Source organism: Balaenoptera ricei, chromosome 16 (assembly GCF_028023285.1).
Source record: "Balaenoptera ricei isolate mBalRic1 chromosome 16, mBalRic1.hap2, whole genome shotgun sequence".
Lineage (NCBI taxonomy): Eukaryota > Metazoa > Chordata > Mammalia > Artiodactyla > Balaenopteridae > Balaenoptera > Balaenoptera ricei.
The window spans coordinates 64,605,729-64,629,596 of NC_082654.1; the positions used below are offsets into that span (position 1 = coordinate 64,605,729).

The 23,868-nt window shown below is 48.7% G+C and overlaps 1 protein-coding gene across 5 annotated transcripts in view; it reads right to left on the reverse strand.

Moving 5' to 3' along the window:
* FAM241B (family with sequence similarity 241 member B) overlaps positions 1-23,868 on the reverse strand; it is a 162,071-nt gene that overhangs the window by 39,451 nt on the left and 98,752 nt on the right. For 2 of the 5 annotated variants that reach the window (XR_009498109.1, XR_009498106.1), the window contains exon 5: positions 5,467-5,603. The exons of the other annotated variants lie outside the window; for them this stretch is intronic. The gene's annotated coding sequence lies outside the window, so the exon portion shown is untranslated. The remainder of the gene's footprint in view (positions 1-5,466; positions 5,604-23,868) is intronic. 5 annotated transcript variants of the gene reach the window in all.

Genomic DNA, 23,868 nt, shown 5'->3' on the forward strand with positions numbered 1-23,868 from the left:
GCAAACACTATGGGTTGCCTATCCAGTAGTCTTCCCACAAGCCCTATTTCTCCCCTGCTGGTAGAATCCATCTCCTATAATTGAGGCTCAAAATACCAGACACCAGCCTCCCTTGCAGCTAGAATTTGGGCACAAGATCCAATCCTGGCCCATGGGACCTGAGGAGTAGTCTGTTGGGTGTTCTGTGAAAGGTTTCTCTCCCTGATAAAGAGAAGGAGATTAGTGAGGAACCCTCCTTTTGCCTTCCAGCTTTTAAATGGCTTGTGTGAAGCATGATTCTTGGGGCAATAACATCTGCTGTTCTGAGAAGTGCATTCCATCTCCCAACCCATTATCCTCCTCAGCCACATCTACAGTGAGCACTGGAGAATATGCCCTCCTTGGGGGATGAGCAGGTTTCTCAGCCTGTTTCCTGCCTGTAGAGTTTTGCAATCCCAAGAATTAAAACTTGAACAGTCACAAGGCTTTTCAGTCCAGAATTGTGATGATTTTTACAGTACAACTCAAAGACATAGCAGTCTTCTTATCTATTTGATTCTAGACAACTCTATATACCAATAGCCACATTCATTTATAGTTTTTATTTTAGATATACATTTTAAATTTGCTGAATTTCTTTCCTCTCTTATTCCCATTGGCCTCCACTTCCTTTAAGACACTAAGTTTTGGGGTAATTAATCACAGTTAAGTTGGTTCTCTCAGACTTAGATGGGAGAGCACCCCTTCAAGTCTCTTTTCCCTGAGTCAGTTTGTCCATTTGAAAAGATTCACCTCTTAGTTCATTCAGAGTTTTCAACCATGGGTATGACAGCCATGTCATCAATTTGATCCTTACCACAGGCTAAGATTTTTCTGGGCCTGAATTTAAGGGTTTTTTTTTTTCTTTTGCTTCACATTGGTTTTCAGCAATTTGGTTGTGATGTGCCTTGGTGTGGTTTTCTTTGTGTTTATCCTGATTGAAATTCATGGAGTTTCTTGGATCTATGGATTTATATTTTTCATCAAATTTGGAAAATGTTTGGTCATTATTTTTTTTCAAATACCCACACCTTCTCTACTCTTCTCCTGGGACTCTAATTATAGGTATGTAAGACCAATTGTCCAACAAGTCACTGAAGCTCTGTTAATGCTTTTTTCTCTCTTTGTGCTTCAGTTTATCCTGTCTTCAAGTTCACCGATCTTTTTTTTTTTCTGTCATGTCTAATTTGCTATTTAGCCTATCCAGTGAAATTTTTATTTCCTATACTACATGTATTAGTCAGGATTCACCACAGAAACAGAACCAATAGGATATATCCCTATCTATCTATATATCTATCTAGGTATCTATGTATCTATCTAGGCATCTATGTACCTATCTATCTATCATGAGATTTATTTTAAGGAATTGGCTCACACAATTACAGAGGCTGAGAAGCCTCATGATCTGCCATCTGCAAGCTGGGGAAAACCAGTGGCATGAGAACCAGCAGCACTGATGCTATAAGTTCCCAGCAGGCAAAGACTACTGTCTTAGCTCGGCAGTCTAGTGGAAAGGGAGAATTCAACCTTTTTTGTCTCTTTGTTCTATGTATTTGGGCTCTCAATGGGCTGCATGATTCCCACCCACACTGGGGAGGGTGATCTGTTTTACTCATTTCACCAATTCAAATACTAATCTCTTCTGGAGACACCCTCACAGACATATCCAGAAATAATGTTTAACCAGATTTGTGATCATCACATGGACGAGTCAAGTTGACACATAAAATTAACTTTCACGCTGTATTTTTCAGTTCTAAAGCTCCATTTGGTGCTTTTCAAAAAAAAATTTCCATTTCTTTCCTCCTTATACTAATGTTTTCCTTTAAATACTTGAATCTATTTATAATAGCTGTTTAAAATTCTTGTCTGCTAATTCCATCACATGTGTCTGAATCCATTTCTATTGATTGATTTTTTTTCCTCTTGGTTATGAGTGTCATTTTTTGCTTCTCATATCCAGTGATCTCTGACTAGAAGACAGACATTTTGAATATTATCTGATAGAGCACTGACTTTTCTTATCGTTCTTTAAAGAGTGTTAAGTTTTGTTCTGGCAAATAACTTGGAGATCAGCTTGATCCTTTCAAGGCTTGTCTTTATGCTTTGTTAGGATGGGTCTATAACAGCTTTTACCCCAGGGCTAGTTTAGTAGACTAGTTTAGCTAGTAGTTAGTAGACTGGTCTAGCTCTACTCCTAAGGTGTGGCCTTTCTGAAGTTTCCACTAAATACTCTGGATGTTCAACGGTCTCTCCACCTTGGTTAGCCTGAACTTGAACATCTCCCAACTGTTTCAGCTCAGAGAGTCATTCAGTTTACAGCTCCCCAGTAATTATTCTTTCTCCAGTATTTGTTCTTTGTCCAACCTCATGGAACCCCATCATACACATACACAGTTTAGTACAGTAAGTCCCCTACATACGAACAAGTTCTGTTCTGAGAGCTCATCTGTAAATCCAATTTGTTCGTAAGTCCAACAAAGTTAGCCTAGTTACCTTACCTAACACAGTTGGCTATATAGTACTGTACTGTAATAGGTTTATAACACTTTTCACACAAATAATACGTACACAAAAAACAAACACAAAAAATAAAACATTTTTAACCTTACAGTACAGTACCTTGAAAAGTACAGTAGAACAGTACAACAGCTGGCATACAGGGGCTGGCACACACGTCCGCATCTTTGAAAGTTTGCAGCTTGAAGGTTTTTATGTAGGGGACTTACTGAATTTAGCCAAAGACTCAAAAGCCAAAGACTCCTATGTGATTTTCTGAAGCTCTTTCTCTGAATAGCTCCCTCTTCTCCAGTATTCTACTTTGCAAATTCCAGCTGCATTAGTTTTCTGAATTCTGATCTCTGTCTCCTCAAAACAGTGAGACTTCTGTGCTCTGCTTGGGTCCCCCTTCCCAGGGCCATGGTCTGGTAAATGCCTCTAGGCAGAAAGTCAGGTTGATCATAGAGTTAATCTTATTTGTTTTTCTTCCCTCAGGGAACACAGTCTTGTTCTGCTGGTTATCCAATGTCTGAAAACAGATGTTTCATATAATTTACCCACTTTTCTATTTGTTTATGGTAGGTGGGGGCTAGTCTAGTATCTGTAATTCCATCATAGCCCAAAGCAGAAGTCCACACAGGATAAGTTTTCATCAGCCTTTCTCACTGAAAGCATTTTTAAACTTTACCTTTTACTGTTTAGGGTTAAGAAGCAGTTGCCTCTTCCAACCCCATAAGTACTAATTAGTAGACATTTAATTCCCTCTCATTCCTGCTTGTCAACCAGCCAGGTCTTCCCTGAGCCTATCCCTTTCTTATCTCTTTCCAAACACAGCCAAAGGCAGGCATCACATCTATTAATCAATTGTTTTCTACCCACCTTCCCCTGGGTTCCAAGTCCTTTAGGACCCTCATCTGTTTTCACGTTACTGCAGACATACAGTTATGGATGAACAGAGGTGGCAGAGCTAAAATATATAAAGATCTGGGTCCTTGATGACATATTGAGAAGCAGCCCAGGACCTACCTCCAAACTTATTAAGTGAAATAAATAAATGCCTTCATTTGTTTTAGCCACTTTTAAGTGTATGTTTTAAGCCTGGAGCATCCTGATGAGCACATGAATGATCCCACCCCCCTCTGTGGTTTCTAATGCTCACGTCTCTCAGATCTTTGCCTCCAGCCTGTATCTTCCTCCACAGGGGCAAGCTCAAATATCCACCTAACTGCTGGTCTCTCCCTGATGTCCCACCCACAAGTTCCTCAAACTCAACATCAAAAATTGATCCTATTTTTTCCCCTTCTAAACTGCTTTCCCTCAGAATTCTCAATCTCAGCCGAAGGTACCACCATGTACTTTACAACCCAACCTGTAAACCTAGCTGTCATTCTGCAATTTTCCTTCTCCCGCTTCTCTTTATATCCATAAATCACCAGGTCCTACTAATTCTGCCTCCTAAGCATTTCTCAAATACGTCCCCTCCTCTCCACTCCTCCTCCTGCTAGCAGGGAGAGGCTCTGCCATCTCTCTCTCCCAGTCTATCCCAGCTGATCCCCCTGCTACCAATGCGTCCTCTACACTGCTTCTTTTTTTTTTTTCTGAAACACAGATTTATTTGTATCATTTCCCTACTCAGAACTTTTTAATGTCCCCCCCCACCCTTGTTTATATGATGAAGTCCAAACCCTTACCAAGGCTTTTAGGCCTCCAAGGTCTGGCCTCTGCTGATGACTCCAGATGCAACTCTTGCTACCCCCCATCTCCATGTTACATCCTAGCAACACCAATTGGTGGTCGATTTCTCTAGTCATCCTGCTTTTCTCCCCTGTGAGCCTTTGTGCATGCTGTGCCCTACCTGAGATGCCCCCTGATGGCTCTATCTCATCCCCCAGCTTTTCCCCTGCAGGCATCTATTCATGCTACCCAAGTAGGAGGTCCCCTTTTCTTCCCACTAGAAGTCTTCCCTGGTGACCCCAACCTCCACTCTTGTATGGTTGCTCTTTTCTGTGCTCCAGTAATCTTTGTACACATCACTCTCGCCACACCTACAACTCTGCTTTATGGTTATGTGTCTGTCCCCCGCTCCAGACTGAGCTCCTGGAGGGCAGACACTGAGACTTACTTAGCCTTGAATCCCCAGCCTCTGGCCCACGGTGGCTGTGCAATAAATGTTTAATGATTGAATGGATCACCCAATAAACCCCTTATAGCAGGTCCCCTACAGACCATCTCTGTGGAATGCATAGTGGTTAGCTCACTCAAGTAAGTGGATTAATTTTAAAATAATAAAACTATGTTTCCTTAAAATCATTTTTCCACCAGCGCTTTCCTTTAATTAGTACAATCAGGGACAGGAGTGTATTTGTGGTGAGGTTTCCATAGTACTTCTCTCAGAAGGGGTATCTACATGTTTCCAGAAGCAAAGAATCATGGCTTAGTAAGAGAAAATGTGAAAAGAGCATGGCATGGGTATGAGACACTGCTGGAAAACTTTTCTAGGCCATTATAATCAGAATGGGCCTTGAACATCCATGAAGGGGGTGACTACAGAGGTGGATGTCTGATAGTCCCTTCTCCCCCAGGTGCTATGCTTATCAAAATTCCACCATTAGACAGTCACTCCTTTCGACTATCTTCACCCTCTCCTGTGGAACCCTTACAAGCCAAATTTCCTGTGGAAGGAAGACCCTCTCTCCTTCCAGGGATTGCTTTCTTCTGCCTGAAAATCACCCACCTCCTCCTCAGTCTACCCGTTTTTCCTATTCTTTAAAATGTATATGAAGTCCCTTCTCTCCCACCAATCCTCCCCAGATCTTTCTTTTAAGGTTGGGAGATCCTCAAGAGCAGAAACCATATCTCATTCAACATTGTCTCCTGGGTGCCTGTCACAGAGCCTGGCACATGGTAGATGTTGAGTAGGTGAAGGGTAAACGGGTCTGAACTCACTCAATGCATAGTCATTTTCCCATCTTCATACATTCTGGATGCTTCTATTAATGCTGGTTTACTGGTACGCTGGTGATAGATGGAAGGTCTTGTGGAAGGTCTTTTGTTGCTCTAATGAGACGTTCTTTTTGAAGTGGCTTAAAAAAAAAAAAAAACTTCCTGAATACAGGCTAGTTTCCTCACCTGGGTGGCCCCAGGTAGGCAAGGGTTGTGCCTCTGCCTTTCTGGGTTTGCCCTGTGGGTGGAGGTTGGGCTGGGTCAGGGGGAGACACCTTGTGTCTCAGAAGTGGACAGAAGTTTCCCAGCTTGGATCAGATGGTGAGGATAAAACTTCTAGTGTATGGTATGTGGGACACTATTTGTACTCTTATTCTAGACCCCCAAGATGATGGGGCAACCGTTCATGGGTACCCAGGGGTGGGTGATGGGAATTTTCTCACAGAGTCATCAGATAGGGGCTCAACAAGGTCCAGTGGCCAGGGCGGTGGTTCCTCTCTGGCCTGATGATTGGTTCATAGGGATGAAGTGAAGTCACGTGCCAACTAGTGTTGGCCTGTGCACCTGTGATGGGAATTTCTCGCTCTTGGGTTGGCAGGTGGCAACTCAGAACCCGTGTGGCTCCTGGGCCCTCAAACATGGCTCTTCCATGAAGTCTCTTGCCAGATCAGCTCACTTGACTCTTCGTGGGCCATCTGTCCCCGCTCAGGTCCCAAACTTTCCCCATTTATACTTCTCCCACAGCCTCACCTGAGACTCTTGGGGAGTCCCTCTCTAATCCGCCTTCTGGTCTGAGATCTATTCTCTTCCATTCTTTCACCTAATAACCCTCAACTTCCCAGTGACTGAGAAACTGGCTTCCTTTGCTTGAAGATAGGGAGGCCTTAATCTCAAATCTTTAATCCTTAAATGAGGAAGGGAGGGGAGATATTTGCATTCAGTCCGTTCTAGTGCAATAGAGAAAGTGGGGGAAACAGTTTAACTTCCCTGTTAAAGGGAGCTGAATCATTCTTTTCATGCTGAATTGGCTGATATGTTCCTTGGCAGCCAAGCCTTGGCATAACCTCACCCCAGGGGAGAGCTTCTCTCTACCTCTTTACTCTGGGTGAGGTCGTGTGACTTACTCTGGCCAATGGCTTCAGGCAGAAGTGAAAAGGCACTGGCTCCTTAGGGAGCTTCATGTTTTTCTGCTTCCCTCTTACACCTCTATTGCTGTCACAAGAGGAACAATGCCCTGCCCACCCCCTTGTCCCGGGAGGATAAGAGACACAAGGAACAGACCCTCCCCAGCTGACCCACAAACCTGCAGTGAGAAGTAGGGTAAGGCAAGCCCAGCTGAGATCAGCTGAACCTCTGCCAACCTCCCCAGAAGTAAATGGTTATTGTGGTAAATGACTGAGTTTTGGGCTCTTTTGTTATGCAGCATTATTGTGGCAATAGCTAGCTGATATACCATCCTTCCAGAAGGCCAGAGTAAAGCACTGAGCACTTAGTGGTTGCATAGCACAGGATGAGTGCTTAGTAATTTGTTCTCCATTGAGCCTTGCTGGCTGGCATCATGAAAGAATACAAAAATATCAGACCTGGAAGAGCCTTTAGAGGGGTTGTCTCCACTCCCTCTTTGGCCATGTGGGGTGAGTAATCCTGGCCTCACAAAGGCACTATGAGGATTATATGAAATGCCGCAGGCGCGCACTTGGCCTGCACCTAGTACCCAGGGCTTGTTACCTCTGCCTTTCTCAAAACTCACTGTTCATGAGAAAGTAGACTTTCTGATCTCTGGTTTAGCATGACCTTGCAAAGGAAGGTTGATTTTATTCAAGGAAGTGTTGGCCCCATCCTAAAGTATGAAGTCTGAGAATGCTCTCTTCTGCTCCTCCCCTGCCTCTTCTGGCTCATTCCCCCTCAGGTGACCCCTAGCCCCTGTAAAACTGACATCCTTTTTCTTGGAAACCCAGCATTCTCATGTTCTTTCCCTTCTTTGTATACAAACCCTGCCCTTGGAAAAAGGTCAGATGAGCCATTTACATTAAAGTGTAAATGACTGGTGTGGCTGGGGCTTTGCCTCTTGTTAGGGGTTGCATTTCAGAAGGAAACAAAGCCATCAGTGGGCACAGTGTTAAGAGGGTCCTTCGGGTACCAATGTACAAATGACAGAGTCATTTGCAGGTTGGAGAGACCTCCCCAGAGGAGGGCTAGGATTCTGCAGACACGAAGGCTCTTCCTGCTCTTCGAGACTTGTCTTTGAGCAAATCAGCTCACAGGGCACCCTGGCTCCAGGTGACCTCAGCCCACTCCTCTGGCCTCTCTTGGACCCTCCTTCTGGTAGCATATATGGACCTAAGAGGCAGCTATTTCAGAGGTTCCCCAGGAACCCCACAGACCAACCCTGACTCCAAGCCCTGCTCACGTCCCTACCTGAGCCACTGGCCCCAGCTGGCCGTGCAGCCCTCTCGTCCCTTTGCTCAGATCCCAGCTTCCAGGAAAACACGTTCTTCCTGGGGTTTGGGAACAAGATGGCCTGATTCATGCTAGGAGATTCTTTGTTTACATTCTCCGGGGCCTTTCTACCCTTAAGAAAAAAGAGAAAGAAAGAAACGAAAGGAAGGAAGGAAGGAAAGAGGGAAGGAGGGAGGGGAGGGTGGAAAGAAGGAAGGAGGGAGGGGAGGGTGGAAAGAAGGAAGGAAGAAAGCTTGTGCTTTGGTCAAAAGAGTTTAAAATGGAATTTTCCCTCTTTCTCTTTTCTTCCTTTTTTTTTCCCCAGCAGTAAACTACCAGATTCTGAACTGCAAGGGTAGGGACACCTCTGGCCGTCAGAAGAGACGGGGATGCCAGCCCTGCCCGGGGGAGCGGGGCACGGGGATGCCAGGACCAAGGCCTCGGCCAACTGCCCCCATGCAGTGGACGGTGCGTCCCGCTGCGCTGAGCGGGCCCAGGAGGGACTTACACAGCCCTCGCTCACCACCCCGAGCGTTCTCGGAGCCTCCTTGCTCCCACACCACACTTGCATTCCCTGCTGCTCCCTTAAAAATCACAGAGGAGGGGCGGGGAAGGACAGTGTGCACCCCGTCCCCACCAGAGCCCCCTACTGTCCTTGATTTCTTCCCACCGTGGCTTGTTCCCTGAGAGCATTTTGTTGGTTTACGTGGTGTTGCTGTCACAGAACGTGAGTTCCCTGAGGGAAGAGGTGAGGTCTTCCTCACTCACACTGTCACTGCAGTGCCCAGAACAGCGCCTGGCTCTGGGACCAAGTAAATGGAAGGAGAGCGGGAGAGAGGCAGCTCACCTGGGATCCTTGGTTCCAGAGTCCTCCCCACCCATGCACACACGCACAAGCACACACTCATGCACACACATGCCCACGCACACATGCCCATAATGGGAGGGTCTCTCTTCTTGAGAACTTCTGAGTTGGGGGGTGGAGGAGAACAGCGGGTTTCTTAGCACCTTGGGAACGACCCTGAGGCCAGAGCCCTGCGCTGGGGGCCTTGCCTGAAGAAGAGGACGGTGACTCAGTTCTGTCTCCTGGGGAGGGGGGGGTCCCTTAGCTCAAGGACACAGGTGTAGAGCCACCTGAGCTGCTGTGCCCCTCTTCCCAGAGGCCCAGGACACTGGAGGATATGTAACTGTATCACTGCTTCCCAGCTGGCAAAACCTTTGGCGGCGAGACCGAGGGATACACCCAAAGCTGGAGGGCAGGGCACGGGGAGTCAGGTAGTCTCCCTGGCCCTGTCAGCTCCCTGGCCCGCCTCTTGCTACCCTTGGCTGGGACAATGACATTGTTCTGAGGAGAAAGCGGGGTCTCTGCCAGAGCCCGTCTGGCCCAAGCTAGGCTGGGTTTGGGGCCCCAGGAGCCCCTGGCCAAGAGTTGTCTGGGCAGTCACCAGCTTCTACCACGAGGGCGCTAGAGGGACTGGAGAGGTCCCACCCCCTGCTACCTGCCCCCTAGCCAGCCGTCCTCTGCAGGATCAAGTTTCCCTCCCCAGGCTGAGGCCACCACACCCGCTACTGTCCTTTGTTCAGTGGTTCCACGGTAGATCCTGGCTTGCTGAGTGTCCACTGCTTCGGCGGGTTATTCCAAATCCTCCCAATGTGAATGTTGAACACAGGTTGTTTTACAGATAAGGAAACTGAGGCTTAGAGATGTTGTCATGTGTCCAGGGTTACAAAGCTAGTGAAAGGTGGAGTTCGAAGTCAGACCTGAGTTGGTGACGCCCCTTGGTCCGTTGGCCTCTCCCTACATAAGTGCCCCCCACCCCGTGGGAGATTTCACACCCTGCTCTGTGAGGCCCCTCCCCCAGCACAAGCTGAGAAGGGAGTGGGAGAAGTGTCCACCCCTTCCTGCCCCCATTCCAACCACACTGGGCCCAGAAGGTGGACGAGCCCCTTGGAGCCCAGCAAACAGCTCTAACCCTGTCTCTCATCCAATACACCCCAAGGTCCTGAAAGATAATCTTTCCTTCTATGTCTGCAAAACATAGATATCCTCAGAAGTTTCTGGCCCCAGAAAAAAAAATGCTGTTTAAGCAAACAGATTCTGGCACAGCTCCACCCACCATTCCAGTCTCACCCCTGCTGGATTCCACTAACACTACCTCAAAAGGATGAATGGACAAGCCCCATGGAAAGTGATTAAGACTAGGGTCTGGCCCACAAATGCTCAAAAGTCATGTGCCCCTATCATCATCACCAAATGACAAGGTGATACAGTGAAAAGAAGGCCAGCTTCTGACCCCAGCTTTCTTTGTCACTGGCTGGGCCTCAGTTTCCCTACTTTTAAAGCGAGGCTGGTTCGCTGGATGCTTCTGATGTTTAGTTCTATGCTTCAGTGTACCCTGAGCTGAGGAAGGCCTGACCCCCGGAGATAACATGTGTTCCAACCTCTGTAAGCATCTGTTTTCCCACGTCAATGTTTTCCAGACAGGCTTTCCTCATCTCCACAGGGTAGGGGGGAAGGCAGGGACCAGGAGTTCCTGCTGACAATCAAAACAGATAACTGCCCAGAGAGGTTATGTGACCTGCTCAAAGTCACACAGCAGACTCGACACCACAACCCAGCTTTTCTTTCATTGCCTTGCAAGGGCCGTAGTGGCTCATTTCATACTGAGAACTGGGAGAAGGAATCATGGGCAGAAGAGTGAAACACATCTAGAGAAAGGAAGCAATGTTGGGGGGCTGAGCAACATCTTGTCCCCTCCCCCCAGGAGGCTTGCTGGCTATTTAGGGGAGTGAGAGGCAGGCGGGCAGCAGGACAGGGTCTGGGTCTGAATCCAGGCTTTCGCCAGGAACAGGGAGCAGGGGGCGCCTAATGACTCCAAGCTGTCCTGGAATGTTCCCTTGGCCGGGGGAGCCGCCTCGGAGTCTGGTTGCTGTGCGTGGCAGCTGTGTGAAGCACTTGCTGGCTGCAAGCCCGGCCACCAGGGACCACCAGCGGCCACAGCTACGGGGCCACCGGCAGGTGGGGCCAGGGGAGGGCAGCTCCCTCTTTCCTCGACATACGGATCTCCAGAGTCAACCTGGTTAGCGAAACAGGAGGAGCAGCGTTGTGTGGCCAAAAGGGGTCGGGTCGGGCTCCTCCTCCCTTCCCGCAAGTTGACAGAATAGGCCCAGCCTAGGGTCAGAGGGCACTCACGGCACCTCTCCTGTCTCACTAGTCCTCAGGACCCACGCTGAGCCACAGGCTCCCGTCTTCCCTTCCATCAGCAGCTAAGTGCTTACATGTTCCAACGAGACTTAGGTAACTGTGGGTCAGGCCTTTGCTGGGTGGTCTATGTGATAAGTGCAAGGCCATCAGGGGGCCTTGGCAGAAATGGTCCCCTGCGCTGGCCTCGGCGGTCTCCCTTTTCTCTGTGGGAGTGGAACCCGAGGCTCGGCCAAGCCCCTCTTTATAGTGTAATGACATTAATGATGATGATAATGACATTAATGATGTCTAATGACGTGACCCATGATGGTAACAGCCAGCGCTCATTGAATGCACTCTATGACGAGCCTTGCGCTGAGTGTTTTGTATGTATTAATTTAAACGAACTCAAAGTCACCCCAAGATGTTGCTACTTTTATAATTTCTATCTTATAGATGAGGAAACTGAGCCCCACAGAGACTAAATAACTGGCTCAACTAGTGGCAGACTTGGGATTCCAATCCTGGCCATCTGACTTCAGACCCATGGACTTTTTCTTTGGCTCATTTATACTGATATCTGTTCTGTAGTTTTTCACTAATACCTGTTTCCGCAGAAGGTTATGAGTTCCTTGCCCGTGGAGACCTAGTCTACCTCCTTCACTGCTGTGTTGCAGGGAGCCTGGTACCTGCAGGTACTTGTAGCAGAATATATCAGTGCCCTGTCTATAGCTCCTGTGCCTTCCAGCACTTGTGTCTCTTTGCCTGAGGCTTCTCTCTGGCCACTGGAGCCAGCCCTGCCTGGAAGTAGCTCTCAACCAGTGACTGACAGAGTTGTGGATAAACACCCCAGGTCCCTCACCCTTGTGGGGAGATAACTCTGTGTCATGGGTCCTACACAGGCTCCCAGAGTTCTCCAACAAGATGGAGCCCCAGTTGCCCATAGTGATGACCTGCTGGAAACACACCCTCTCCTGGCTGTCTTCCACTGCCCATCTCACTTCCCCACTCGACTACTAATAAACCATTCCCAAATAAACCTCACAAATAAATCACATCCTTAACTCAGAGTCGGCTCCTAGGGGAGCCCAAACTAAGACAGTGCTTCACGTTTGTGAAACGATTGGTCCTACCTTACACTGTAGGGTTAGAGAGGGTAAACCACTAGCCTAATCGTTCTCTACAGTTTTCATTGTTATAAAAACATGTATTTCTTTTACCATCACATTAAAATATATTTATTTAGAAAATAGTAAACCCCACTTTATAAAGACAAGCTCCAGACACAGAGAAGGAAAATCCCCTTCCTCCCCGATGGAGCATGATAAAGAACACCAGGAAGACCCAGACAGGAAGGTTATAAGTGTGTTCAGGGGAAAGAGAAAAGGACAAATGCCTGGGAGTGACAGGAAAGATCAGGGAGGGCTTCCTGGAGGAGACAGCAAGGGAACTGGGCCTTGAGAATGGTTTGGAGTGAAATAGATGGTGAGTGATGCTTTCAGATGTCAATGAGGGTGTGAGCTCCCTCTACAGGAAGGAGCAAAGGAGAGACGAGGTCTGCTTGTGGCGTCTTGGGAAGCCCAGCTCTGCTGCTCACCAGATAGGTGACCTTGGGCACTAACTCAACCTCTCTGAGCTTCCACTCCTCATCTGTACAGTGGGCATCATGACTGTGCTACCTCAGGGGTGGCCATGAGGATTAGACGAGGTGATGTGGGCCAACCAAGAGCCTGACACGGAGAGTGTGACCAGGGCCAGATGGTTCCTGGTGGTAGTGCATGTGGGGACACTGAGTGGTTCAGTCTGACCCACTGTCTGCACTTGGACAGCTCAGGAGTTGCTGGGGTGGCATCTGGAGAAGCAAGATGCCAGCTCTACTCAATTCCAGCCTCCTCTGTAAGTGGTTTCACCTCAGTGAGCCCCACGTCCCTCATGCAATCTTGTGCAAAATGAGATTTGAATTTCAGTTCCACCTGCATCCAAAGCTATAGGGCAGAACTAGATGAAGAAACAGATGTGAACATAGTTTATAAACTGTTAAGTGCCAATACTTTGGAGAAATTAGAGTGACAGCCACAGTGATTCAAATTCAAGATGAGACTGGTCATAGCAGAGATTTTATTACGGGGCAGAAATTCCTAGAAGTTTCAAGCTGGAAATGATTCTAGATAATCAAGTTCAGCACGCCCCTCATGCTCCATTTTAAGATGCTCAAACCAAGGTCCAGAAAAAGGAAAGATTTACCCAAGTCCAGACAGCTGGCAAGAGGTGGGGCTGGGAATTGAACTGAGGACTCTGGTGGCCAGCTAGTCCAGGGCATCTTCCTCTCCACAGTGGCTGCCAGGAGCACAGCCACCTTCTAGGCAACCCCCCTGCTCCCTACTTCCGTCCTCCACTTTGCCTTCCCAGGCTATGCCATCTGTATGGCTTCGCTCTCTCCCACCGCCTCCTGCCCCCACCTGCAACCCACACACACTCCGCAACTGCCCTACTCCCTCCCATCTCACCTGGTGACTTGGCTCCGATGTGTTTATCTCGGAGAAGCTGCATTGGCACGGGTCTCTGTTTGTAAGATTCCCCACCTCTGTTTACTGGTGTTTATCCAGTTGTGTCCTGTCTACCCTCCTAGCCTGGAAGCCAGAACTGCTCGTCCTGCCTGCTGGGTGCCATCACCCACTCCCTGTGGGCTCTGACCGCTGCATGCAGCAGACACTGTGAGATGGCCAGCAGCCAGCTGACATGGTGCTTGGGCTTGGGCAGGGCTCGGTGGCTGACACGGGTAGAGATGTGAGGACACCCCAGAGGAAAGAGGGCTGTGTTTCTGGAAACAGGGTCCAGATATTAACGATCATATTCTCCTAATATAAAGTGTCAGTTTATTGCCTTTTACACTATGTAGAGACTGTACCAAGTGCTTTACATGTATCATCTTGCTTAAGCTTTACACCACCTGTCAATAAGATTAGTTATTGTTACTCTTATTTTTCAGATGAAAGGGTTCAGAGAAATTATATTTGCTGGAGATCACAGAGCTCATGGACGGTGGAGCCAGGACCCAAACCCAAGTCTTAATGGCTCCAAATCTCCTGCTTGTAATCACTCTATTATATTGATTACCCCTTCTATGACCCAGGCACAACTAGAGTCCACCTTTCCACACTGCTGCCAGATGACTTCTCCAGAGGGGAAATGGGTCCCAGCCATCTCAGAGCAATCTGCCAGGGAGTCCCGGACCCGGTCAGGTAGGAGAACTGCTGCCTCAGACTCTGATATGCGATTAGTGAGATGCTAAATTGATTCAGCCTTTTAGAGGGCAGTTTGGCAGAAGCTAGCAAAAATAAAAACTGTCACACTCTTCGACACACCAATTCCTCTTATAGAAAGTAATCACCCAGGGGTACAACAATACCAATACATGACGTTCATTGCAGAAGACTTATGTGTTCATCAGTGGAGGAGTGGTTATGTAAGCCCTTGGACATCCATAGGGTAGCTATGAGGCAGCAGTTAAACTGAATGAGGCAGACTTATATGAACTGATGTGGGAAGATCTTTAAGACATATGGTAAGCAGAAAAAAAGCAAAGTGCAGAACACTATGTGAGGTGTGTATATACAATGCCCCAAACAAGTCCAAATGATATATATGTGCAAATAAATGCCAAGAAAATGGACAGCAATGATACGTACTGAACTGTAAACAGCAGTTACCCCAGGGGAGAGAATAGGTTCGAGAGGGCGGAGTAAAGTAGAATTGTTATTGTTTACTCTGTGCATTTGTGTATTTTTTTTCTAATGAGAAAGTGTTCATGATCCACTTGTGTAATGAAAAAACAAAGCCAAACCCCAGGCCTGGGCTGCTCCCAGTGGGGCTGGATCTACAGAGGAAGCAGACAGTGAGGGTGGATTTCTCCGGCCGCTGAGGGCAGCTGGGGCAGCTGAGCAGACGGTCCAGAGGCTGGACTGAGCCTGTGGGAGTTCCCTGCAGTGTCCCCAGGGAAACCTTGGCCTGATGCTCCCCAGGGCAGCTCCCTATCACCCCTGCAGTGGTCTGTAGCGCCTTAGGCCTAACCAGCCCATTGACTTTCGACCTTATTCGGCCTGTGCAACCACTGCAAGATGAGCTGCCTGAAACTTATGAAGCTCATTTGGTGGATGAGAGGACTCAGAATCACGGCCGACAGGACCGGACCAGGGGGATCTGGAAGCGTATACTCCCACAGCAGGGGAAAAGGAGCAGTCTCAGGGACCATGGGGGGTGGCGGTCCCTGCTGGATGAGGGAAAGGGGCAGATGCACATGGGAAGGACATGTAGGTCTGGGCTTGGGAAGAGTGTCCCTTAGCTGGAGAGTGGAGCTGAGTATCCCTCACCCTCTCCAGGACCTTGTCCCTGCATGTCACCCCTCCCAAGAGAGCCCCTTACTTGCACCACGATTTCCTGGTGCCCTGCCTGGAGCACCGAATCTGGAGTTGATCAGACCTGGTTTGAATCTGCCTCTTATTGGCTTTGCCTGTATGAGCAAGTCACCTACCTTCTGAGCCCCCCATCTCCCCATGTGTAAAATGAGAAAATCATAGAAATGTCTCACAGGCCTGTTGGGAGGTTACAATAGATAATATTTATAAAGCATCATTACAGTGCCTCACGCATAATAAGAGCTTGATAAATGCGTTGACTTAATTATTCCTGGGTCACAGCTAACACCTGGGCAGTGAAGAGGGGCTTTTAAAAAAGACCTCAGGGGCTTCCCTGGTGGCGCAGTGGTTGAGAATCTGCCTGCCAATGCAGGGGACACAGGTTCGAGCCCTGGTCTGGGAGGATCCCACATGCCGCGGAGCAACTAGGCCCGTGAGCCACAATTACTGAGCCTGCCCGTCTGGAGCCTGTGCTCCGCAACAAGAGAGGCCGCGACAGTGAGAGGTCCGCGCACCGCGATGAAGAGTGGCCTCCACTTGCCGCAACTGGAGAAAGCCCTCGCACAGAAACGAAGACCCAACACAGCCATAAATATAAAAATAAATAAATAAATAAATAAATTAAAAAAAAAAAAAAAGACCTCAAATCCAGCACAACTCCATACCTTTTTAAAAAAGAAAAATCTTCTAAAACCACAAATGAATTTCCCCTTCATTTCCAAAAACAGGTTGACAAACTCCTACCTAAAAGTCTTCTAGCTGGATGTGTTCCAGCATTCAGAACTTTTGGGGTTTGAGATGTCTATTTAAACACATGAAACCCCTAAGAGGGTCTAGGACAGCACCTCATGACCAAACATCATAATATTTTTGTGGCAAAATATGTGGATATTCACACCAAAGAGGATACATAAATTCAATAAATACTCTCATATCAGTTTAGCTCAAGTCTTGCTGCCAAATGGGTTACAAAAAGCTTTGGTTCTCAGAGCTTCTGGAGGTTGGAACTGTGGATGAGGGCTGGTGGATCTGCTTTATAAGTCTATTGTCCACTCCCAAAAGCTGCACTGCGACAACTCCGAGAAAAAGGCATTTTTATCATCACTTTACAGATGAGAAAACCGAGGCTCAGAGAGGTGATGTGACTTGCCCAATGTCACACAGCCAGTGAGTGTCAAAGTCAGAACTAGCATCTGGGATCTTGAGTTTCTGGGGATGGGAGAGAGAAACAGGGCTCAGAGGTGGGTGGAGTGGAGGGCCTTCTGTCCCTTCCCCTGCTCCCCCTCAAGCCCCTAGGCAGCCCGCGTGAGTTCCTCTCCAAGACAGCAGGGCACGAGTGTGCTGCTCCTGGCTGCTCTGTGCTATCCTCCGGCACACGGAGTGCCAGACGCTGGCCTCAGAGGTCTCCCCCTCCATCCGCGAGTTTCCGGGGAAGATAATGAAAATGTAACAGAAGAGTTTCCATCACACCCATGTTTTCACTTCAGCCGTACAACCAAGATATTTTCTGGCATTTGGGTTCAGCTGCAGGTGGACTGGGGCGCTGGTGGTGGTGGAGGAGGAGGGGGCAGAGGGAAAGCAAGGCTGAGGCAGCCCGTTCCCAGGGTGGATGCGCCAGGAGCTATGGGAGCTACGGCATGGCCTCTCCTTGTCCGCTCGCTACCGCCAAGACCAGCCAGATGATGTGGGTAACCGGGGTGGCAGGGAGTGGGGGAAATAGAGTACACAGAGACCTGTCACATTCAGTGGCCGTGCTGATCTGTGCAGGATGTTTGTCTCACGGGGAGGGATGATTGTTCAGTTGAGGCAGCCGGATCCTGACCCAGAGTCTCTTGGGTAGATGGAGTTCCCAGGGATGAACCCTCCCTGTGACCTCTGAGCCTCAGGACAGTGTTTGGGTCTCTCACTGGGAGCTGGGCAGCTCAGCTCAGCCAGACCTACACTCCCCCTGGAAGCTCCAGGAGGCTCAGACACCTAGTTTGGACTAAAAGCACCGGTCTTGCCCCGAGGGCAGCTGAACCTGTGCCCTGTGCCTGCCCTGTCCCAGCACTGGAAGTGGCAACAGGCTTGGCTGCCCTGTGACCCCACAGGCTCTGGGGGTTAAGCCCAGTTCGTCTGGGAGGGTGCATCTGCCTTGCTTTGCTCTAAACTATGAGCTGGTGACCCTGAGCCAAGGTCTTTACTAGCCCAAGTACAATATGCCCGCCACGTCCTGGTGTGCGCTCTCCCAGGTCCACTGACATTCACTCTGGCAGTCAGTGGCGGATGGTGTAGCGTAGTGACCAAATACACAAGCTCCGAAGTTACACAGACCTGAGTTCAAGTCCTGATTGTGTCATGCACTGCTGTGTGACCTTGAAGTTACCTAAATTCTCTGTACCTGAGTTTCCTGGTCTATAAATGAGAGTGGAAATAGCACCCATTCACAGGCTTGTAGGTGTTAAATGAGCTCATTTACAGTAAGTTCTCTATAAATAGAAGCTATTACAGAGAAACAGAAGCTAAAAGAGTTTCTGGAAATCTACTGGAGATTCCCCTCACCCTGTAGATGTGTCTCATTGAGACCCAGACAGAGGAAGGAGACCTTGTTAGTGATCAGGGACAAGGTCCAGACTTTCCACCCAGGCCTGTGTGTGCTCCGTCTTTCGCACCCCTTGGCTTGAGTCTGTCTCCATGCCTCCTGATAAGGCTGTGTGTGTTTCATCTTCCCACAAAGCAGTGGTTATCTGCCATTAAATGAAAACAAACACACAAGGAAGTCTCTCTCTCTGAAAAAGTGGTACCATCTTTGAAAAAATAGATGTAGGATATTATATATCTGCACATACTTAGTGAAAAAATCTAGATAGAAATACCCAGTTCAACATGGAGTGAATACTCATGTTTATTCTTTTGTCATGGTGAACCTTTTCCCATGATTGTGCCAACTTTGTAAAGTGGATGGATGGATGGATGGATGGTTGGATGGATGGATGGTTGGATGGATAGATGGATGAATGTGTGGATGGGTGGATGGATAGATAGATAGATACATACATAGATAGATAGATAGATAGATAGATAGATAGATAGATAGGTAGATAGATAGATAGATAGATAGAATGCAAACCTTTAGAAAGCCTTCAGGTTGTTGGTCACAGAATGCCCAAGTCACCACCATGGCCCAAGGGCTGCAAGCTAGGGAGTGGGCTTTGGCTTCAGACAGGCCTGCATTCAGAATAACTAGGACTAGAGAGGCAGGGAAGAGGGACACGACCTGTCAGGGATGTGTCCAGGAGAGGACAGTGATGCCTTTTGCCTAGCCTTTCCCATCAGGGGGAAGAACACCCATCTTTACCCTCCTGGGTGCCAAGCAGCCTGGTCTCTGGCTGCCAGCCTGTTGGGTGTATTTACAGGGCTGAGTTAACCAGAAACACTCTGGAACCTGGCTACCTCTGGGCACAGGTGTCACGTGTTCCCAGAACAGGTTTTAGAAGGCATCGCTAGACTTGGAGGAGCTGGTGAGGGGGTCACTCTTCCTTACCATTCTGCTTTTGACTTCCAAGCTCAACGTGTGGCTTGGTTCCTCTCTTATTTCTCAGGGTGGGGTGGAGTACGCATATGTGGGTAGGCTTTGGGGGGCTGAAAACTGAATCATTTCAGTGTCAGAAAGACATGTCTCGGGCTTCCCTAGTGGTGCAGTGGTTAAGAATCCGCCTGCCAATGCAGGGGACACGGGTTCGAGCTCTGGTCTGGGAAGATCCCACATGCTGCAGAGCCTGTGTGCCACAACTACTGAAGCCCATGTGCCACAACTACTGAGCCCGTGCTCTAGAGCCCGTGAGCCACAACTACTGAGCCCACGTGCCACAACTACTGAAGCCCGCGCGCCTAGAGCCCGTGCTCCGCAACAAGAAAAGCCACCGCTATGAGAAGCCCGCGCACCACAACGAAGAGTAGCCCCTGCTCACCACAACTAGAGAAAGCCCGCATGCAGCAACAAAGACCCAAAGCAGCCAAAAATAAATAAATAAAATTTATAAAAAAAAAAAAAAGAAAGACATGTCTCAAAGAAACATGTAATTGTATTCTTAGGACCCAAGCTCAGAGGAAGGAATCTGAGGCAGGCAGCAGCTAGTGTAACCCCAAGAAGCCATTGATGTCACTCAGCCCATGATTGAACACCTCCTTTGGCTGGAATCTCACTTCTGCCTGAGATGGCCCGTGCTGTCCTAATTTAACCAAGGATTTCCATTCCCCTAGAAATGATTCTACTTAGCTAAGAAAGGACAAATGAGTGCAAGGTCCTTCCCCACCCATCTACGCCCAATTATTCTGCACCTTTAGGGAAAACACCATACTTTCCCCACTGTTCTGCCATGCTACCTGTATCATATATCAGAAAGGGTCTGGATGTGAGTCAAAAGATGCAAGTTCAAACCCTGACTTTCTCACTCTAGCTGTGTGACTGTTGGCAAGTCTCTGAACCTCTCTGAGCCTCAGCTTTTCCTACCACCTGTAGACGGGAGCAAGACTCTCTGTTTGTTTGTTTCATTTGGGTTGCTGGAAACTAAAGTCATTAAGAAATTGTAAAAATCAAAACATATGATGACAACGACAAAGATGACAAAGATGATTCAGAGAGGCCAGACGTGAAGGCTTCCTCCATTCTCAACACACAGGGGGAATGACTATTTCAGATTAGCCTAGTCCAGTGATCTGAAAGAACACCAGGGGTTACACAGAGTGAGGGAGGATCTATAGGGAGGAGACCCCAGTGAACAAAAACTAGACTGGGGTGGAAAGTCCTGGAGAGTCAGGGGCAAGTGGGTCCTGGTGCCTGTGATGGGGCCGAGGACCTGGAGTGGGGGAGAAGCCCCACCTTGAATGTTTGGGTGGGCCATAGTGGGGGGGAGTCGAGGCCAGCTCACCTGAGCTTGGGAGGAGCCCAGAGACCGACAAGGCAGCCCTCTCACCCTCCAAAGACTTCACACAAAGCTGCCTGATGGACAGGCCTGCCCAGCTTCTCTTACCAGCACCTGAATTGTGATTGGTTCATCTAGGCTTTACTACTCTGTACTATGGGATGTGTTCACACACCATCAGCCTGGAACTTCCAGAGGGTAGGAAGCATAAAGCCTGGCACACAGTAGGTGTTTAATAAATGTCTGATGAGTGAAAAAAAGAATGAATAACTGGGGTTAAGCCACAGGCATGGGGATTCTAAGTTGACCTCACTTGGCCTCAGCACTATCCATCCTGGATCTGAGAGGAGGTTTGTTTCTTCCCTTAAACGTGAGCCACCTCCAGCTTTCTCCCCTGTGATTTCCACGGCACCGCCCTCCCCAAAGCCTCCTTTCTCCTCAGATCGGAGTGTCCATGCTCCCCTGAACTCTCTCTCCTGGAACCACTCTTTCTCTCCCCTGCTCTCTGAAATGGGCCTCTCCCCCTCATCTTTCTCAGCTCCCTTCTGCAGAAGCTTTCCAGCTCTCCCACAGTCTCCTCTCCCTCCCCCCAGAGTTCCTCTGAATGCACCCACTTAGTAGTTACCTATATGCTCAGCTGTGGGTTTAGCCAAAAGCCACATCCTTTCGTTTCCCTGTGTGGGGATGCCATCTGCTCACTGACCTTTCCTTCACGGGGTGAGAAAGCCTAAAAGCCTCCTCCCCGTCCCACCTGAACCCTGCTCTTGCAGAACGGAGACCCCAGAGTTCTCTGCAGTGCACTGTGTCTGGAAAAATCTGAGCGGCCCACACATAAGGCCAGTGTTCCAAACTGGGAGAAACAATTTCCATCCTGTGAGCCACAAACCACCCCCGGTGCACCCCACCCCCCCGCCCCACCCCGGCACACAGAGGCCAGAGCCCAGGGCATGGCCCGGTCCAGGATACGTTCCTGCCTCGGCCTGGTGGAAACGGAGGAGGGCGAAGTGGAGAAAATGGGGAAATTGGTGGTAGGGTGGACCCAGAGAGAAACAGAGAAACACAATGGGAGCCCAACTTGCAAATATCAGAACACCGGGCCGTAGCTGCCTGCCTTCACTCCTTCCACCTCCCACTCCCACTCCTGTACTAGACTGGCTCCATAATGCAGATTCCCCCACATTATAATAAGTCCTGGAGGAGTTCCCTTCTTCGCTAGGAGCTGGGTCACGCCATATGCGTCTGCTAGATGCTCCAAAGCTATTTTCCAGGGCATCTCCGATGGGCCAAGGCTTCCTGTTCTAGGCTTCCTGTTTATAGACGGACCCCAAAATGTAGAAACACAATGCACAGAAATGTGCTTTGGTCTTACTATTAATCTAGAGACTAATTCTAAATACAAAACCTAGAGCCATACCTTCTAGATTATTCCATGGGGCCCTTCTCCCTGATTCCTCCCTGCCACCACTCATTCCATCAATTACTTTGCAATTTGCCCCTCCCCCACCTGTTCACCCGTGCCACCTTTGGAACGACTGCTCAACTTTACATCAGCTCCTCCACCTGCCTTTGTTTAGAGGAACCTGGATCACGGCTCCCAGTGTGCCCTGAAATGCGACCCAGGCAGCCAAGAAACACAGCGCTGTCTGCTGCTGTAGGAAATTGAGGAAAGAGGTTTATGAGCCTTGTGTTCTGCTCAATTAAGCTGTCACTGGGTGTTTTGAAACTCTGGGCCAAATGCAAACACATACTTGTAATCACTTTGTATTTATGCTTGGCAACTTACTTTCAATATTACAATTATTACACTGGAAAATATTTTCCCTTTAAATATACAATTTAGTTTTTTTCAAAAAAAAAAAGTCATTTCATTACATCTTGGAATCAAAATTTTCCCTCCAGAGAAATCCATCTCCAATTTCACAATTAAAGTCAAGGAAAAACTAGGGTACAATATGCAGAAACTAATTTTGAAGTTGATTTTCCTCCCTGCTAATGTCTGTTGCAATCATCCCTCCTCCCCTTTTATTCTCCAGGCCCTCTGGCATTTAGGGCCACCTGCTGTGGATTTCTGTAGCTCTAATGCACAACCATGAAATCCTGAGTTTAACCCCTGAGAGAAAAATGGTCTGGGGAAGAGATCAGAGTTCACGGTACTTTAAATGCAGCCCCCAAAACACAGACTCAGGAGGGCCTGCAGTTATCAATTCAGAGCTGGGCCAATACTGGAAGCTCATCCACCTCCAAGTAGATGATGATCTGTTTTTCAGAACGACCATCTCTCTTTGTCTTTCTGAAGTTCTCCAGAGGTACCAACTCCACAGGCACCTGTTGCAGGGTTTTGTGGCAGAGAATCCTTCTACAACCCACTGCAATCTCTCCAGCTTTAGCCACATGGCTAGGGTTGCCAGATTTAGACAAAACAAAAACAAAATAAAGGACATCCAGATAAATTTTAATTTCAGATAATCAACAGAAAAATTTTAATGTAAGTATTTCTCATGCATTATTTGGGATATACTATGCTGATAATAATTTGTTGTTTATTTGAAATTCAAGTGCAACTGGGTGTCCTGCATTTTATCTGGCAACCCTTGGCATGACCATATCTCAGGCTGATGTCGACCCCAGCCTGTAAGTGCGTGACTCATGCCCAGCTAGGGACTGGCCTTGAAGCACTGACTTCCCACTGCAACTTGAAAGGCCCTGCCCTGTCCCACAGGAGAGAAGGTGCTTCGGATACCACCCCCTAGGCTGGACAATAGTCCACATTGGGGTCAGTGGGTTGAATTCAGTGTGAAAGGCCATGATCTGATGACTGATGGCTATCACCTGTCAGGAGGGATGAGTGAGGGTGCCCCCATCAGCTGGGCAGGTCCTGGCAGCCAGAGTCGGGCATGAGGCATGGCCCTTCTTACCTGCACTGGTGACGAGATGCCACACACAGTGCACTGACAGGCCTGGGAAAGCCAGAGCAGAGGCTGCCAAGAAGGGGCTAGGCAGGAAGCAGTAGCCGAGGGCCAGATCCCAAATAGGGAAGAGGGAAAGGGTGCAGAGAGGTGGGAGGAGCGGTGGAGAGGAGGGGGCAGAAACAGAGCAGAGCCCAGACTTGGGCAGCTTGGTGAGTGGCAGGAATTTCCCAGGCAGATGCTGCACAGTTGAAAAGGTCCAAGTGGGCTGCAGGCCTGGAAGGCTTCCCAGAGGAGGAGTGGGATCCGCTGGCCCAGAGCTGGGTGGGCTGGAGCCCTACTCTTCGGAAATAAATGTCCGAACCAAATATGGTCAGTTAATAGTCCTCTTTCCTGCCAGTCTGTCCAGGATGGGTTCACAGGAGAGGTGAGGTTGGCCCTTCCCCAGCCAGTGAGTACAGAGGGTCTCAGGAGGCACTGAGTGTGCAGGGAGCTGCCAGGAAAGGCAGGGACACTGCTGGTGGAGCAGTAAAGGCAGGAGGAGAAGGGGCCCTCTG